Raw genomic sequence first — 18,811 nt, forward strand, 5'->3', positions numbered from 1 at the left:
CAGAAATCACCATTCAAAAGAATGGTGGTTTCTGATTTACTAAGCAGCTGTACTGATAATACGGCTGCTCAGTGGTGTAAAACACCCACGCAAATACGACAGGAAAATAGAACACCATTTTCCTGTTCTATTTGCGTTTTAGCCTGCACGGATCAGTCAGATCCGTGCAGGCTTCAGTGTAAAAAAATAGAAAAATGTAATTAAAAAAAAACGGCGTGGGGTCCCCCCCACAGCCGAAACCAGCACCAGGCTGACAGAGCCTGGAGCCGGTAATTAAAAATCAGGGAACCCGACAAATAGGGGTTCCCTGATTTTTAACAACCAGCCCCAGGCTCCTGCTCTGGGGCTGGTTCCCAAAATACGGGGGACAAAATGACTAGGGGTCCCCCGTATTTTAAGAACCAGCCCCAGGCAAAACCAGCCAGCAGGGTAATGCCACAGCCGGGGGGAGACTTTTTATGCAAGTCCCCCCGGCCAAAGCATTAACCCTACCGACCAGTCAGCCTGGCCAGGGGCCCTGGGGGAGTGGGGACCCCCCCAATAAAGGGGTCCCCCCCCTCCAGGACTTACCTGACCAGGCTGAAGCCTGGTGCTGTCCTCGATGCCCCTGGGCGGTGGGCATCGAGCTGATAGCGGTGTAAAAAATAGAACAAACGATTGTTTTTTACTGTGGCACTACAAGTGCCAGCAAGCCTCCCCAGCAAGCTGGGACTTGGAGAACCACAAGTCCCAGCCTGCTGGGAATTAAAGGGCCCGCTGGGTCTTGTAGTGCCACAGTAAAAAAAAATAGTTAAATAAAACACACTGACACCCATTTTAAATAAAAGTTTAATACACACATTACACACATACTGATACTTACCTATCTTGATCCCGTTGGTAGGTCGCTGACACGGAGCCGCCGACACGGAGCCACCGACACCGGAGCCAGCGACCTACCAACGGGATCAAGATAGGTAAGTATCAGTATGTGTGTAATGTGTGTATTAAACTTTTATTTAAAATGGGTGTCAGTGTGTTTTATTTAACTATTTTTTTTACTGTGGCACTACAAGACCCAGCGGGCCCTTTAATGCCCAGCAGGCTGGGACTTGTGGTTCTCCAAGTCCCAGCTTGCTGGAGAGGCTTGCTGGCACTTGTAGTGCCACAGTAAAAAACAATTGTTTGTTCTATTTTTTACACCGCTAGCAGCTCGATGCCCACCGCCCAGGGGCATCGAGGACAGCACCAGGCTTCAGCCTGGTCAGGTAAGTCCTGGAGGGGGGGACCCCTTTATTGGGTGGGTCCCCACTCCCCCAGGGCCCCTGGCCAGGCTGACTGGTCGGTAGGGTTAATGCTTTGGCCGGGGGGACTTGCATAAAAAGTCTCCCCCCGGCTGTGGCATTACCCTGCTGGCTGGTTTTGCCTGGGGCTGGTTCTTAAAATACGGGGGACCCCTAGTCATTTTGTCCCCCGTATTTTGGGAACCAGCCCCAGAGCAGGAGCCTGGGGCTGGTTGTTAAAAATCAGGGAACCCCTATTTGTCGGGTTCCCTGATTTTTAATTACCGGCTCCAGGCTCTGTCAGCCTGGTGCTGGTTTCGGCTGTGGGGGGGACCCCACGCCGTTTTTTTATTTTTTTATTTATTTATTTAATTTTTTTTTACACCTTGCAGCCTGCACGGATCTGACTGATCCGTGCAGACTGCCTATAAATAATTCGTATTAGCAGCCGTATATACGGCTGCTAATACGAATTCCTACGACATCGGAGGGTTACAAAGCAGTTGTATATGACTGCTTTGTAAATCCCCCTCCGGAACACGACTTTGCATACGACTGAAACAGTCGTATGCAGTCGTAGGGAAAATACTAATACGAAAAACTAGGTTTTTCATATTATTAAATTTCCCCCATCATTTTAATCAGCAAGATCTGCTAGTGTATCATATTCACAATATCAATGCAAATAAGATGAATATTTGACACATTAGCAGAATTGAACAAGAACTGCCACCTTACTCATGCTAGGTATAATGTGTAAGATATAAAGTGGATTTACATTTTGGTACAAAGACTGATGGTCTGCATAACAAATGTTATTTGTATGGTTGGAAACAAAAACACAAACATGACTAAAGGATTCTGCTGCTAAGCCAATGTAATGCTCTAGAGATGTTTCCAGACTGCAGGATGTACAGGGTAAGGAGGCACTGCAGGGAATGCCAGGGGTGGGGCTTCTAGAAGGAGAGGGGCACTCTGAAGGCTTCATCTGGACTGGATTTAATAAAGACCCATTTCCTCAAACCCGGCAATGTCAGTGGCACCAGTTGACCGGCACTATCAAGAGGTCATCTGCAGTGCTCACCTTAACCAACCCAATTCTGATAAAGCTACAGTAAATGCACTGATGAGGACCCAGGTGCCCTCGGATCACTGCATGTAACTGACCAACCTAAGTCCAACATAATACTAAAGCAGCAGGTCAGGATGGCATCAACAGGAGGCATCATGACCAAAGGTAGAAAAGTTTGGCAGATCCCATGAGTCAGCAGTAAGACCTGAGTAGATGACTGCAATAAGAACCCAGAAGGTACAGTAACTGTACCTGTAAGGTGCTTCACTAACACACACACACACACACACACATCATATATACTTTACTTCCTGTGCTGGCCAAAACGGGTGTGGTGTGAGGATCTGACAGTCGGGATTCTGATGGTCAGTATACCGACATCCAAATCCCGACTCCCTGCAATCCAATAGGGCAGTGGTTCCCAACCCTGGTCCTCAAGTACCCCTAACAGTGCATGTTTTCCAGGTCACCCGGCAGGTGCACTCATTATTCAGGCACATTTGAAAAGATTCACAGGTGGAGCTAATTATAGCACTCGTGATTCTGTGTGGAGACCTGGAAAACATGCACTGTGCGGGGTACTTGAGGACCAGGGTTGGGAACCACTGCAATAGGGGGATGAGCACAAAGAAGCCCGAGCATGCTAAGGTTCAATTCTCACTCTAAGGGGTCGTGGGTGGGATCCCGACTATTGGGCATTTGAACAGTTGGGATTACAATGTCAATATCTTGTGTCCTCAAACTGCGGCCCTCCAGATGTTGTGAAACTACAATTCCCAGCATGCCTTGCCACAGTTTTAACACTCCCTTATAGGAAAACTGTGGCAAGACATGCTGGGATTTGTAGTTTCACCACATCTGGAGGGCCGCAGTTTGAGGACCCATGGTCAATATACTGACCATCAGAATCCAGACTGTCAGGCCAACATCCAGCACACGCCCCCCAAAAAACTGGAGAAACAAGCAGAATGGAGATGGGAATACTTGCATAACAAAATTCTGAGCAGGATGGAATCTTGAGGAATCAGGGGGTTGGGAGCCGCACAAGGTAATGCCCACCTGGTGTGAATTGGGTCAAGAAAGACCCCTTTCACCACTCTGGTGGGATTCGGCCTGCATTGCCTAAAACCAACTTTTGTTAGACCTTGTGTCCCTAAATGGGGTAAGTGGTCTTTGTGTGTTGGCGGTGCTCCCCTGAGTCCGATTATATGCACTGAGAGGGAGAGAGGAAAGTGGACTCTTTTTGGGGGGCACTCTTTGTATTATGATTCTGATTTAAAACTTAACTTTTAATTTTAATTAATTAAGATAGGGCGGACATACATTGGCAGAGAAAACAAAACCAAACAGAGGGACAAACAACATTAATTCTGCAGTGAGCTTTTATAATATGCTGTACAGATTTTTTAGAAATTCAGTTCCATGTCAGAACAATCAATAAGAGATGTGCCTAGCAAAGCTAATTGCTATATCAGCTAGGAATCGTCTGAAGGGTTTTTGTTACATTTTTGGGAAAAGAATTCCCTACTTAGACTGGTACTTGCACACTTTAATCAAAAAATGTTAACAATTAGTGGTTTTCCACACACAATATACAATAATAGTATTAACACACTGTCATTCAGAGAATGTCACGCTGTCAGTGAAATGATGTAGATCGTCAGGCAGCGGACAGTATTGCAGGTTTTGATTGGCTGGGTAAAGAGCACTTGTTCTGTAATTTGTCAAGCCTGATAATTGGCTTTTTAGCACCCGGTAATTGGTATACAATCAGATATTAAACAGTATTGCCACATATTGATAGACTAGATATCCGCACTCTGCTCTATGCAGTCAACTGTTACAATGAATTGTATCCAAAAAATGGGCTCTATGTGATAGGTTGTAATAAGTCCCATCCACACTTAGCTCTGTACAATGAATTGCTACAATAGAGTGTTATAATGGATTGTACCCAACAAGTTTGTGCGAATTTCTGATTGCTATCACAAAGCAACCTTTTTGCCCTCAACTCTATGTAGAGGAAGAGGGGTAGATTGGTTACTATGCCACAAAGACAATAAATAAGCCAAAATTTCACAGTGGTGGTAGATTGGTTGATATGCCACAAAGACAATAAATAAGCCAATATTCACAGTGGTGTGGATAGAGATCTTATAGTAAATAGCGCCCCTACTGAGCTCTGTGTGATAAGTTACAATAAATTGTTCCGATGAATCTCATCCACACTATGCAATAAATTGGGTACTTATGTAATATCTGGACTCCCGTTTTTCTTATGAGACCGCGTCCGCTCACCACGCTTCGGGCACGGTGGCTCGCTGCGCTCGCCACACTATATAAAATCAACTCCATGCGTAGTTGGATAGTAGGGGTATGAAAAAATGGGGTGCATTTAACATGGGAGCCCAGATAATACATAAGTACCATAAATTGTTACACTAAATTGTGTCAAAATATGGTTAGTGTAGATTGCTGATCTCACAATATTGACCATCTAGCGAGTCAGATTGGACCTACTACTGTCACTGAGTCTTGCATACGTGCATTGGGCTCAGGATGAGAGAGTCCTTCTCTGTGCTATAAGGTCGGAGAGAGGTAAAGTCATAACACTTCTGTACAGCATATTATAAAAACTCACTGCAGAACAGGATGGAATCTTACAGCCTTGCAGTAGCAGCAGTGGCGTACGGTGGGGTGAGGAAGATGAGGCACAGCCATTCCTGTCATACTAACGTATACACCGAAGTTTATAAACTATGTTTCCTGAACCGGCGTAGAGCACTGTTACCTCTCTCGAGCTGGAACGCTCGTTTCCCTGCTACCTAGTGTGCCTGTTGCTTAGGTGCTGTTCAATCCTGAGCATGGCCACGCCTCCCCTGGTATGCCCCACCCAGGGCCATCTTAAGAATATAATGGGCCCCTGGGCAAAATAATTTAAGAGGGGCCCCCCTCCCCTCATAACCCCCCTCCTTTCATAACCCCCCTCCCCTCACAAACCCCCTCCCCTCACCTATGTGCAGCAGCAGCGGGTGGTGGGGATCCGGGCAGCGGTGGGTGGAAAGGTCCGTCCAGGAAGCGGCAACTCAGACCTTGATGTAGTGCTTTTTGCCGCCGTGCGGGAAGCGCTGCAGATTTTGGAAATAATGGCTGGGCGCTGATTGGCTGAGCGTCCGGCCAATTACCATATGGCCAGTCTTTTCAAAATCAGCACAGCAGCGCTTCCTGCCCGGCGGCAGACAGCACTACATCAAGGTCTCCGCTTCCTGGATGGACCCTGCCACACGCTGCTGCCCAGGTCCCCTGCACACGCCGCCCGCTGCCCGGGTCCCCTGTACACGCCGCCCGCTGGCCAGGTCCCCTGCACACTTCGCCCGCTGCCTGGGTCCCCTGCACATGCCTCCCGCTACCCGGGTCCCCTGCACACGCCGCCCGTTGCCTGGGTCCCCTGCACATGCCTCCCGCTGCCCGGGTCCCCTGCACACGCCGCCCGCTGCCCAGGTCCCCTGCACACTTTGCCCGTTGCCTGGGTCCCCTCCACCCGCCGCTGCCAGGATCCCCGCTACACACCGCCTGCCGCCTTTCCCTAGGACAGTGCCATCTTCTCCATTGTGGTGGGCCCCTACTATCCTTGGGCCCCTGGGCAACTGATTAAGCCCAATGGGAAAGACGGCCCTGGCCCCACTAATATTTGCAAACCCTCTGATAAAAAGATCAGCTATCCCGAGCTAACCGTGCCTTGGAATACAAGTCCCTACCTGCTACAAGTATCCTGGCTCTGTCTCAGTTCGGTTTCCTACTTCTGACACAGTTTCCTGTTCCTGCTCATCTCCTAGAGTTTTTCCTCCAGTCAGTAAACTCCTGCTGGCTAATCCTCGTGTTCTTGTCCAAGTCCCTGTCTCTACTCCAATTACCCTCCGTGGAACTACTGATCCCAGCGACCAGACTCCAGTTTCCAAGTTGCAGTAAAAGTTACCACTACTAAGTGCAGCAGAGACTTCCAGCAGGTGCAAGCACCTGAGCAACAACCTGTTCATTCCAGCCTGTTAACCCATCTGGTGCTGAAAATTATCAGAGCAAGTCTCCTGTCAAGCAAACCTGGTTGCTTTTATATTTCTGCAGCACTACTAGCATTCCCTGATTTATTTACTGGACTTATACTACTCACCTTACTGCTCAGACTCTCAGCTTCCACATTGATTATTCCCATTTGCTCATACTATATTCATTGCATGGTTTCAATTGGCATATTGCCTATCTGCACCTTCAATAATAATAGCAGCGCACATGTGTAGAAACTTTATCTCTCCTGCCCGACTAATCCTTCCTTCCACCACTTACCCACAAGCACCAACACCGGGAACATCACTAAACCTGACAGTTAGTCCAAAGCCCATGGACTCGGACGGCGGTCAGAATGTTGGTTCAGTGGCCTTCTAGAGACTGTCTTTGCAGTTGGACAGTCAAGAGGCTACTCAATGACAAATTATCGAGTTTCTGCAAGGAATGTCATCTCGTCTGGATCTTCTTCAACAATCACTTCCTACTTCTTCTGTTCCTCCAGTTTCTACTCCAGTAGTTCCGACTCCAGTTTCTTATCTTCACCTTCCAGTACCCTCCAATTAGGATGGCAGTCCCAAGTTGTGCTGAGGGTTCATTAATCAGTGTGAAATACAATTTGAACTGCTACCACACAACTTTCCCGAAGCAACAGGCTAACATCGTGTACATAATATCCCTGCTGACTGGTCCTGCCCTGGCTTGGGTTTCTCCTTTGTGGGAGCATGCAAACACTTTGCTTAGTAATTATCCTGAGTTCCTATCAACTTTCAAGCGCATCTTTGATGAGTCTGGGCACTCAACTTCAGCCTCTTCAGATTTGATTCGACTCAGACAAGGCACCCGAAATATGTGTCAATTCATTATCCAATTTTAGACTTTGGCATCAGAGGTTGCGTGGAATAACCAGGCTCTGGTGAATGTCTTCTGGTATGGTCTCTAAGATCGTATCAAGGATGAGCTTGCCACTCGAGTTATACCTCTGCCAGTGAACAATTTGATTTTTGTGTGTACTAAAATTGATTCCCATATACGTGAATGGAACAGTGAAAAGAATCACAATGATCTCTGCAGATCGCTGCAGCCTCTGCCTCCAGCACATTCCCAGTCTTTACCTTCGAATGAGCCCATGCAGATAAATAGGTCTCGTTTCACTACCGAAGATCGGTCGAGAAGACTACATTTGAATTTCTGCCCTGTATGTTCGGGAAATGACCGGTCCTAACTTGTAATGGGGGAGTCAAGTTAGGGTCACTCCACCAATCTCCTCCTCCACTAGATCTTGCTTTAAGAGCTATTATTGAGACCCATTCTGGACATTACTCTGTGTTGGCCTTAGTCGCCTGTGGTGCTGCTGGCAACTGCATCACACAGTCTACAGTAGATTGTCTCCATCTTCCAGTGTCCAAGCTTTCCCAACTAGTTTACATCACTGTGGTAGATGGGAGTCGCATCCAAGAGGGCTCAATTACTCAGCAAACACAATCTGTTGTACTGGGTACAGGGATTCTCCACTCTGAGCTCATTGAGTTCCTCATCATCTCTAAAGCTTCACATGTCATTCTGGGCATGCCATGGCTCCAGCACCATAATCCACATTTTGATTGGTCAACTCTTCTGCTGGTATCCTGGTCTCCATCCTGTTCCCATACCTGTCTATCTCAAGTTAGATCTTCAGATACGTCCTCATCATCATGTCTCCCAGAGGCCTACCAAGACTTCGCTGACATCTTCAGTGAAAAGGCTGCTGATAACCTGCCTTCTAAATGGAAGTGGGATTGCCCTTAAAAAACCCTCCTCATGGAAAAACTTATCCATTGTCGGTACCAGAGACAGAGGCTATGAGCACCTATATTAAAGAAAATCTCCAGAATGGGTTCATCTTCTTCTACCGGAGCGGGATTCTTCTTCATTAAAAAGAAGGATGGAGGATTATGCCTTTGCATTGGCTACCAAGGTCTGAACGATGTGACTATTAAGAACAGCTATTCACTGCCAATCATTACTGGGTACCCGCTATCCACTGCCGCTCACTGCCGCTCATTAGGGTAAAAAGGACTCGTATATTCACCAAGTTAGATCTTCGGGGGGCCTATTACTTGATCTGTATCCATAGTGGTGATGAGTGGAAGACCGCATTCAACACCCGTGATGGTTACTACGAGTACTTGGTCATGCCCTTCGGGTTGAGTAATGCATCAGCAGTGTTCACCACTTCGTAAACTAAATATTTTGAGATGTGCTTTATGAGTACTTAGTCGTTTAACTAAATTACATCCTCATCTTCTCCCAAGACCTCCAGTCCCACCGACAGCAAGTTTGAGAAGTTCTGTGAGACAGGAAACTTTTGAAATGTGTCTTTGAGGTTTCATCCATACCCTTCCTAGGGTACATCATTTCAGGTTCAGATCTTCATACAGATCCAGAGAAGCTCAAAGCCATTGAGTCCTGGTCAGTACCAAATACCCTTAAAGCCATTCAGTGGTTCCTTGGATTCACCAATTATTACCAAAAAATCATTAAAAACTTTTCCACCTTGATCGCTCCCATCTCCAATCTCACTAACAAGGGGCAGACCCTGCCCACTGGTCAGAAGAGGCCCGGCTGCTTTCCAAAAGTTAAAAGACACCTTCATTACTGCTCCAGTCCTTGCTCAGCCTAACATCAACCAGCCTTTTTGAGTTAGAGGTGTATGCTTCCATTGTTGGAGTCGGTGCCATTTTGTCACAAGTGGGAGCCAATGGCAATATACACCCATGTGGGATCTATTCATGTAAGGTCCTTCCTGCAGAAAATAACTACTCAATAGGAGACCAAGAACTCCTGTCTATTAAATTAGCTATAGAGCAGTGGAAGTATCTCTTGGAAGGAGCTAAGTTCGCGGTGACAATTTACACCAATTACAAGAACCTACTATCTGAAAACTGCACAGTGTCCCAACCCTGGTCAGTCTTGTTGGTCATTATTTTTCTCTTGTTTCGATTTCAAGCTTCAGTTCCATCCAGGCTCACAAAATTGCTGACGCTCTATCTCTTTTAATGGGTCCAGATGAAGAATCTTCCAATTCAGCCCCACATCCCATCCTGAATCCGATTGTCTTTGCCTTTACTCAAGTCTCTCCAGTTCCACCTCCTGGGAAAACGTTTCTAACCCCTGATCTCCATTCCAGTCTCCTCTCATCCAATTCCAATGGGCATCCTGGTATCCAAAACACTTATGGGTTCTTGTCTCAAAACTATGGGTTGCCAAATATGAAGGTGGATGTACAAGAGTTTATTACTGTCTGTCCTAAGTGTGCTCAGCATAAAACATCACGTCAGGCTCCCGCTGGGCAATAAAGACCTTTGTCCATTCCTAATCACCCATGGTCTCATTTATCTTTGGACTTTATCTCTGAGCTTCAACAATCCGATGGCTACAATACCATTTGGGTAGTTGTAGATAGATTCACGAAGATCACCCATTTTGTCCCTCTCCGAGGTCTACTGTCAGCTCCTCAGTTGGCTCAAGTCTTCCTTAAAGGGACTTTCATTCTCCAAGGTCTACAAGAGAATTTATATCTGACCGCGGAGTCCATTTCATGGTAAGTTTCTGGAAAGCTCTCTGTACCGTGCTGGAAATTAAGCTGAAATTCTCGTCTGCGTATCACCCTCATACAAATGGGCAGACAGAGAGGGTGAATCAAGATCTTAAGACATTCCTAAGACTCAATGACTCCTCTTCACAGGAAGACTGGGTGAGTCTCCTTCCATGGCCGGAGTTCGAACATAATTTCTGCTATCATTCTGCTACTGAGACCACTCAATTGTTTGCTGTCTATGGTCAACATTCCTGAGTTCCTGATTTTCAAGACCTTCCAGCCATCGATGTTCCGGCTGTGTCTTCTGCTCTCTAGCAGTTCACTCAGATTTGGAAGAAAATTCAAACTTCCCTTAAGAAGGCTTCCCAGCATTATGAGTTGCTGATTAAATATACCCACCACCTTCCACATTTCTCTCCTCAGACCTCTACTACTCAACTGCTTCCAAAGAACTCTTCCTGCTGGTCAGAAGGTTTAAACTCAACTGGGCATTGAGATTGGGAAGGTGGTAGACTCAGTTCCAGTATGTTGTCTTCAGTATCTTATTGACTGGTCCGGGTATGGTCCTGAATAGAGGTGTTGGGGTGACGCTACTGATCTCCATGACCCCAGGTTAGTGAAAGAATTCCACAGGTCTAATCCTTCCAAGCCGCATGGGTGTCTAATGTCATGAACCGGCATAGAGCACTGTTACCTCTCTCACGCTGGAACGCTCCCATTTGCCTGCTTCCTAGTGTCCCTGCTGCTTAGGAGCTATTCAGTCCTGATCATGGCCACGCCTCCCCTGGTATGCTCCACCTATGTCTGCAAACCCTGTGATATAAAGATCAGCTATCCTGAGCTAACCTTGCCTTGGACTCTACCTGCTACAAGTATCCTGGCTCTGTCTCAGTTCAGTTTCCTAGTTCTGACAAAGTTACCAGTTCCTGCTCGTCTCTCAGTGTGATTCCTCCAGTCAGTAACCTCCTGCTGGTTATTCATCATGTTCCTTTCCAAGTCCCTGAGTCTCTACTCCAATTACCCCCTGTGGAACTACTGCTCCCAGCAACCCGACTCCAGTTTATCAGTGCATGTCTCCTGTCAAGCAAACCTGGTTGCTTTATATTGCTGCAGCACTACTTGCATTCCCTGTATTATTTTTTAATAGAATCTTTTTTTATTTGGCAATAAAGAAAAGAAGACTGTACAGAACACAGTAGTGCACTAATCATATACAAAGAAGTTATGCATATCCGGAATTATACACAATTATAATCTGCATTCAATGTATTGAGTATATGGAGTTATGTATATATAAAAATAAAGACAATATTGAGCACTTAATGTCTGAGTCCTGCACATTCAATATAGCTAGACCATAATATCAGTTTCTAATAATTAAAGAAAGATGAAAGAGGGAAAGAAAAAAGAAAAGAAAGTAGAGGCTATCATGCAAATATCAATTAGGGAATATATCCCACATATAAAGGGGGCATCGCAGTGAAATAACATCTTCCTCGCGATTAGATCAGCAAGAACCGATTGGCACAAAATATTAATAACACATTCCAGTCACATTTCCATTTCAATTACTGATCCTTACTGAGGTTACCATAATTCGGGCCCATATTATGAGTGAAACGAAGAGTGTGGGGATTCCAACCATCTGTTCCAAATTTTATCAAACTTAGCCATGGTGCCGCGAGACATGTACACATATTTTTCACTTTGTACAGTAGTGTTTACCAGGGCCTTCCACTCCACCAATGTAGGTCCCAGACTAGCCATCCAGTGCCTAGCTATCACCACCTTCGCAAGAGAACAGAGATTTATCACATACTGACATTCTGTATTGTTAAGAGGGGTATTTTCCCTACTGCCCAGTACACATAGCTTGGGGGTCAGTGCCTGATCAGAGATCCCAGTGGAGACCATGGTCGCCCGAACCCCAGTCCAGAAGGATGAAACCAAGGGACAATCCCACAGAAGATGCCAAAAGCACCCCTGCAGGGAGTGGCATTTAGGACAGTCTGGGGTGTCACGTCCTCCAAAGGCTACAAGTTTTGTTGGGGTCAGGTATGTCCTGTGCAGTATGAATAATTGCACCTGTTGGAATCTCGCCGAGACCGTAGCATGTTTGGGGAGTGCCAACGCCTCCTCCCATTCCTCCTCCCCCAGTCGCCCAATATCTACCTCCCACTTAGACTTCAGAGTGGGCAGGGAACCTTTATGTAGATAGGACAGTAAAAGGGAATATGTCAAAGAAATAGCCTTAGTCTGACCCAGGTTGCTTACAAAGGTCCTTATTGGGGAAGGTGTCAATACAGAGGGACTATTATTAAACTGTGTACCCAGGGCATGACGCAGTTGCAGGTACCTAAAAAAATAAAGCTGAGACAGTCCATACTCCTCCTTCAACTGTTGAAATGACTTTAGCACGCTGGCCTCATAGAGCTGCCCAATAGTCACCACGCCCCGAGACGACCAGAGCCTCCTACCCGACAAGGACGCGGTCTCAGAGAGTTGCATGGAGTGCCAGAGGGGAGCCTCCGGATCAATATCAGTATAGCCCATTATCCGCTGGACCTCCCGCCAAATCTTGACAGCCTGGACAACCAGTGGGGGAGCACATCTGGGCATCTTGCCACCCAATAATAACTGTAGGGGCGTCACCATGGGGCAAATGTGATGTAGAAACACAGCGGGAAGTGATGACCGATCATTATCCTGTACCCAAAGCCTAATATGGGAAAGTTGACAAGCATGATAGTAAAGTCTAAACTGCGGCAGGGCCAAACCCCCATCCACCCTCGACCTGGTAAGTGTATTAATACTAATCCTAGGACGTTTGTTCGCCCAAATCAGGGAGGACAGCAAACTATTTAGGTGTCTAAAAAAGGAGACCGGGACATAGACTGGCGCCTGTTGTAACACATATATCACCTTAGGTTGTATAATCATTTTAGTCAAACTAACCCTGCCAAGAATGTTTAGGGGTAGTCTACTCCAGACTGAGGTCTTATCTTTAATATAGGATAAAATTGGAGTTAAGTTCTGAGGAATGAAGTCGTGGCTATTATTAGTGACAAGGATTCCCAAGTATTTAAACCGGAAAACCCAACTGAGTGGAAGAGGGACATCTGGGTCAAGAGGCGGGGAACCCCGCAGGGGCATAATGGATGATTTGGCCCAATTTATGGTAAGGCCTGAGAATCTACCAAATTCCTCCATTATCTGTAAAACAATTGGCATAGATAACCTGTAGTCCTTTAGAAACAATAGTAAGTCGTCTGCATAAAGCGCCACAGTGTCAGTTCTTTGTCCCAATGTTAGTCCAACTATATCGGAATGGTTTCTAAGCACACACGCCAACGGCTCAATTGCTATGGCAAATAGACCCGGGGAGAGCGGGCATCCCTGTCTAGTCCCCCGTCCCAGCTGAAAAGGGAGTGACGTGTGGCCATTGACAGAGATCCTGGCCATCGGGTGAAGGTATAGCAGCTGCACCCACTTCAGAAACCGAGGGCCAAACCCCATAAGCTTCATTACCTGCCACAGATAAGGCCACTCAACAGAGTCAAAGGCCTTATTAGCATCGAACGAGACCACAACCGAGTGTTCCTCCTCCGTATGAATAGCCTGAATATGTGTGTACAGGCGTCTCAGGTTAGTACAGGTGGACATGCCTGGCATGAAGCCAGTCTGGTCCGGATGTATTATGGATAAAATTACACTACTAAGCCGAATAGCCAGGACCTTTGCCAGAATTTTAGCGTCTGTTGTGATTAGGGAGATAGGCCTATAGGAATCAGGGTATTCAGGGTCTTTCCCGGGTTTAGGGAGGACTATTATGACTGCTTCTGACATAGAGTCTGGCATGACATTTAGGTCAAAAAGACCATTAAATAAATCTAGCAGTTTGGGGGCAAACAGGTCTAAGTTTGATCTATATAACTCTACTGGTATGCCATCGTTACCCGGAGCCTTCCCCCCGGAAAAGGATCGGACCGCCACCTCAACCTCGGTCACTGTAATAGGGGCATCCAGAGCAATTCTAGCCTCATTAGACAACAGGGATAACTCAATACACCCCAGGTATTCACAGAGGTCCCCCTGCGAACACGTCAATCTAGAACCGTAGAGATCCTGGAAAAAGTTAAAAAAGACTTCGGCAATATCCACAGTAGAGGTCTGAAGTACACCATCAGGTCTATAGATCTGGGCAACCGAGTTTGCAGGACGGTCTGAGTGCACCAAGTGTGCCAAGAGACTACTTGACTTGTCGGCACTCATATATATACAATGGGATCTAAACAGTAGGTTACGGGCATTTCGATCCTCTAGGTGTGAGATCCACTCAGCTTGCGCTAGGTCCCACTCCACTCTATTCTCCTCTAGGCCATTATTCAAATACCTAATCTCAAGGTCCCTACATCTCTCCTCCAGCTCCTCACCCCTAGCCCTAGCAGATCTCTTTAGAGAGGCAATCTTAGAAATCAAGGTGCCTCTCATATATGCCTTAAATGATTCCCAAACCATTGGAACAGAGGCCGAGCCCACATTATCATTAAAGTACCCCTCCCATAAATTTTGGAGATCCGAGGTTTGACCGAATTGGAGCAACCATGCAGGATGCAATTTCCAATGGGACTGTCCCCTCCGGCACTCCATATCTATTGTCAGCATGAGAGGGGAATGGTCTGAAATACCTCTAGTTTTGTAGCATACATCCACAATTCTTGGTAACAGGGACAGGGAAACCAGAGCAAGGTCAATTCGTGAAAATGAGTGGTGAGTCCTAGAGAAACACGAGAACTGGGCAGCGTCAGGGTGTTTGACCCGCCACGCGTCCCCCAGGCCAAGTGACATAATGTACTTTGCAAAATTCGATGGGCAGTTGTTGAGAGGAATAGAGCCCGGAGGCCTCCACTTATCTAAACCGGGATTCATTAAGTTGTTAAAGTCCCCAAGGCATATGACTGGCGTGTCAGGCGACTGGGCGACAAACTCAACTGCATGGTTCAAGACCTCATAGTTAAAGGGAGGAGGAATATAGACTGCCAAAATAAAAAAGGGTCGGGAATGTAGTCTACAGTGCAGGAAAACATATCGTCCCAGAGGGTCTGTTTTAACCGAGATTACCGCAAACTGCACCGTTTTTTTAATTAGAATGGAAACCCCCCTGGAGTATGTGGTGTGAGTGGCGTGATAAACCCAGCCCACCCAGGGCCTACGCAATGAAAGTAACCTATTTCCCTCCAGATGGGTCTCCACCAAGCACGTAATATCTGAGCCATATTGTTTGATCACCTTAAGTATTAGGGAGCGTTTGATCCTATCATTGATTCCCCGGACATTCCAGGTTAGCATAGTGAGGTGTGTCATCATGGAGGGAAAAACATATCACTGTTATAACGATTGTCACCTCGACAGTCCCCTTGAGGTACGAGGTGTAGCATCATCACCCAACCATAAGTTATTGAATCCCCCCGATTTAAACAAAACACATTAAAATAGAATGCATGATACACTACACAATATAGAGAAGAAAAGAAGAAATAGAAAGAAAAAGACATAACTAAGAAGAATCCCCAATAACTCACCCCCTCCCTGTATACCTCCCCGAACAATGGCATACTTAAATCCCTAAACTATGAACTTATCGGAACAGAGTAGAAATCTCCCCCAATAACCTCTGAGGGCACTTAAGTAATAGCTACCAATACAAGCAAGGGAGCCCCCCAGACACATATTAGTAAGTGTAAACCCTAAGCAACCCCCCCCCCCCCCCGAACATAGATTATAAAGAGCCCCAGAGACCCAACAGGGACCACACTCCTTATTTAAGCAAACTGATAACGGCAATATCAAAAATATGTATGGCAACGTCCACAGCTACTGATCTTGAAGTCTCCCCAACCCACTTGCAATAAAGAGGAACCTTTGTGTCATTTTCAAGATGTTTGTAACCACACTTTACCACAAAGTCATACGGAGAATCAGTCCGGGGCCAGCTGTCTAGCACCGGGTGCAAAGCGATCCAGCCAGGCCGCCGCCTCACGAGGACTGTTGAAGAACTTTGTTTCACCATCTGCTACCACTCGCAATCTGGCTGGAAATAACATGGAGTACGGGAGGTTCAAATCTCTCAGCCTGCGTTTCACGGGCACAAACAAAGCCCTTTCCTTTTGCACCTCCATGGCGAAGTCGGGAAATGTAGAGATGGTCACGCCATTCCTAGTCATGGGACCCCTGGTACGGTTCAATCGCAGTACTGTGTCCCGGTCTTTGTAGTGCAGAAATTTCGCAATAAATGTCCTAGGAGGAGCCCCAGGTGGGAGAGGCCGAGTAGGGACCCTGTGCGCCCTTTCGACCGCAAACTGAGGAGTGAAGGATTCTTTACCATAAGTTGTTAGGAGCCATTCCTCCAGGAATGTCTCAGGTGCTGAACCCTCCTCCTTTTCCGGCAGGCCGACAAACCGCACATTGTTTCTCCTCAGGCGGCCCTCCATGTCCATTAACTTGGTCTGGATAGTAGTGACCTGTTGTGTCAGAGTAGTCACCGTGTTTTTCAGGGGATCAATCACATCCTCAACCGTAGAGACCCGAGTCTCAACCTCCCCCACCCGTTCACGAATGCGCTGTACATCCTGTCGGAGCAATGACAGATCACATTGCACTTTTTCGATCTTGTCCGATAGCCTCTTTTCAGTACCGGAGATAGCATCTAGGATTTGCTGTAAGGATGCAGGTGCAGGAGGTGCATCAGCACCCAGCTCCTTGGGGTCAACTGGATTTTCAGAGTCGGGCGTGTCCTCCACATTAGATGCAGACTGATTCTGCACCCCAGGGCCCCTCGCATATTTTGCCAGCTTGGCCGCAGGGGTACCATGATTTTGTTTTCCCATGATAAGTGGAGGCAGGAGTATGAATCCTCCCGTATACCCGCTAGGTAGGTTCCTTAGCAGTGGACAGGATGAAGTTAAGTTGCAGTATTATTCAGTGTAACATAAGCACAAGCTTAAGTTGCAGTAGTATTCAGTGCAGCGCAAGGTTAAGTTGCAGTAGTATTCAGTGCAGCACAGGCTTAAGTTGCAGAAGTATTCAGTGCAGCGCAAGGTTAAGTTGCAGTATTATTCAGTGCAACGCAAAGTTAAGTTGCAGTATTTATTCAGTGCAGCGCAAGGTTAAGTTGCAGTATTATTCAGTGCAACGCAAAGTTAAGTTGCAGTATTTATTCAGTGCAGCGCAAGGTTAAGTTGCAGTATTATTCAGTGCAACGCAAAGTTAAGTTGCAGTATTTATTCAGTGCAGCGCAGGGTTAAGTTGCAGTATTATTCAGTTCAGCTCAGGGTTAAGTCGCAGTATTATTCAGTGTAGCTCAAGGTTAAGTTGCAGTGTTATTTAGTGCAGCATCTGATTAAGTTGCAGTAGTATTCAGTGCAGCACAAGGCTGTGTGCTGGGGGATAGTGATCAGACAGTTTTGTAGAAGTGTGGCAGACAAGGGGTTAAATCATCCAGCTGCATGCAGGTACAGTAGACAATAGTCTGCAGCCACATACATTTACCACTGCCCACCCAGTTCAGGATCAACTGTGTCCTCTGGCAAAATCACCAAGCCTGCCACCTCCAATATGGCCGCCGGAGCTCCAGAAATGAAGGGCTTATTAGCATTTAGCAGGCAGATAGATCTGGGGCCACCACTTGGGTGTTTCAGGGGTATAGGCAGCCACTTAGCAGGGGGGAGATGCCTGTCCTAGCCCCACCAGCCGCCGCTCACCTCCGCCCGTCCGTCCGCAGCAGCAGAGATCGCGCCCGGCCGGAAGTGCCGGGGACTTCAGCAGGGACAGGCCGCAGGTCTCACACCCGGCTCCCAGGCTCCAGAGATGGCGCCCGCAGGTCCCGATCGGCTCTCCGGCTGCAGCGGGAGCCACAACAGGTACACGGGGGGTCAGGGGAGCAAACCGCCGGTGCAGGATCTATTTGTCAGGATGGGTGTCCAGGGAGCCCCAGCGCGCCACGTCCTATCCTCTTGCCGCCGTAGCCACGCCCCCCTTCCCTGTATTATTTACTGGACTTATACTACTCACATTACTACTCGGACTCTCAGCTTCCACATTGATTATTCCCATTTTCTCATATTATATTCATTGCATAGCTTCAATTGCCATATTTCCTATCTGCACCTTCAATAATAAATACCAGCGCACATGTTCAGAAACTTTATCTCGCCTCCGCCACTAATCAATCCTTCCACCACTGACCCACAAGCACCAACACTGGGAACAACACTAAAAAATACAAAGGATATATATATATATATATATATATATATATATATATATATATATATATATATATATATATATATATATATATATATATATATATATATATATATATAAAAATACAAATTCTGCGCAAAATCACACTTAGAATCACAGCTGAAAGTCTGTTCAACAAATAAATGTGTAGTGCAGCTCACTTCAGAAGGGGCTAGTCAGGCCTCAGAACAATGAAATGTAGGAAAAGAAAGAAGGAGCGCACATAAGAGCCAGCAGTTAAGTTTTTACTAAAAAATCTGTATCATTGCTCATACATCACAGTAAACATAGCCAGCATGAGAAGCATAATCACCGACAATTAATGCACGCTACGGGTACGGGATCTGGGGACTCCAGGTGTTCCGTCCAAGATATGCAGAGGCAGCAGCGTTTTCTGGATAAGAGACACGTATGGCACGGGATCTGGGGACTCCAGCAACCTCCAACCAGGATGGACAAGCGGTGACAGCGTACTCGACACACCACGCTGAGGGTACGGGACCTGGGGACTCCAGTCACTCCGACCAAGATGGA

The sequence above is a fragment of the Crinia signifera genome, chromosome 1 (assembly GCF_055691185.1).
Source record: "Crinia signifera chromosome 1, ASM5569118v1, whole genome shotgun sequence".
In the NCBI taxonomy this organism is placed as follows: Eukaryota; Metazoa; Chordata; class Amphibia; order Anura; family Myobatrachidae; genus Crinia; species Crinia signifera.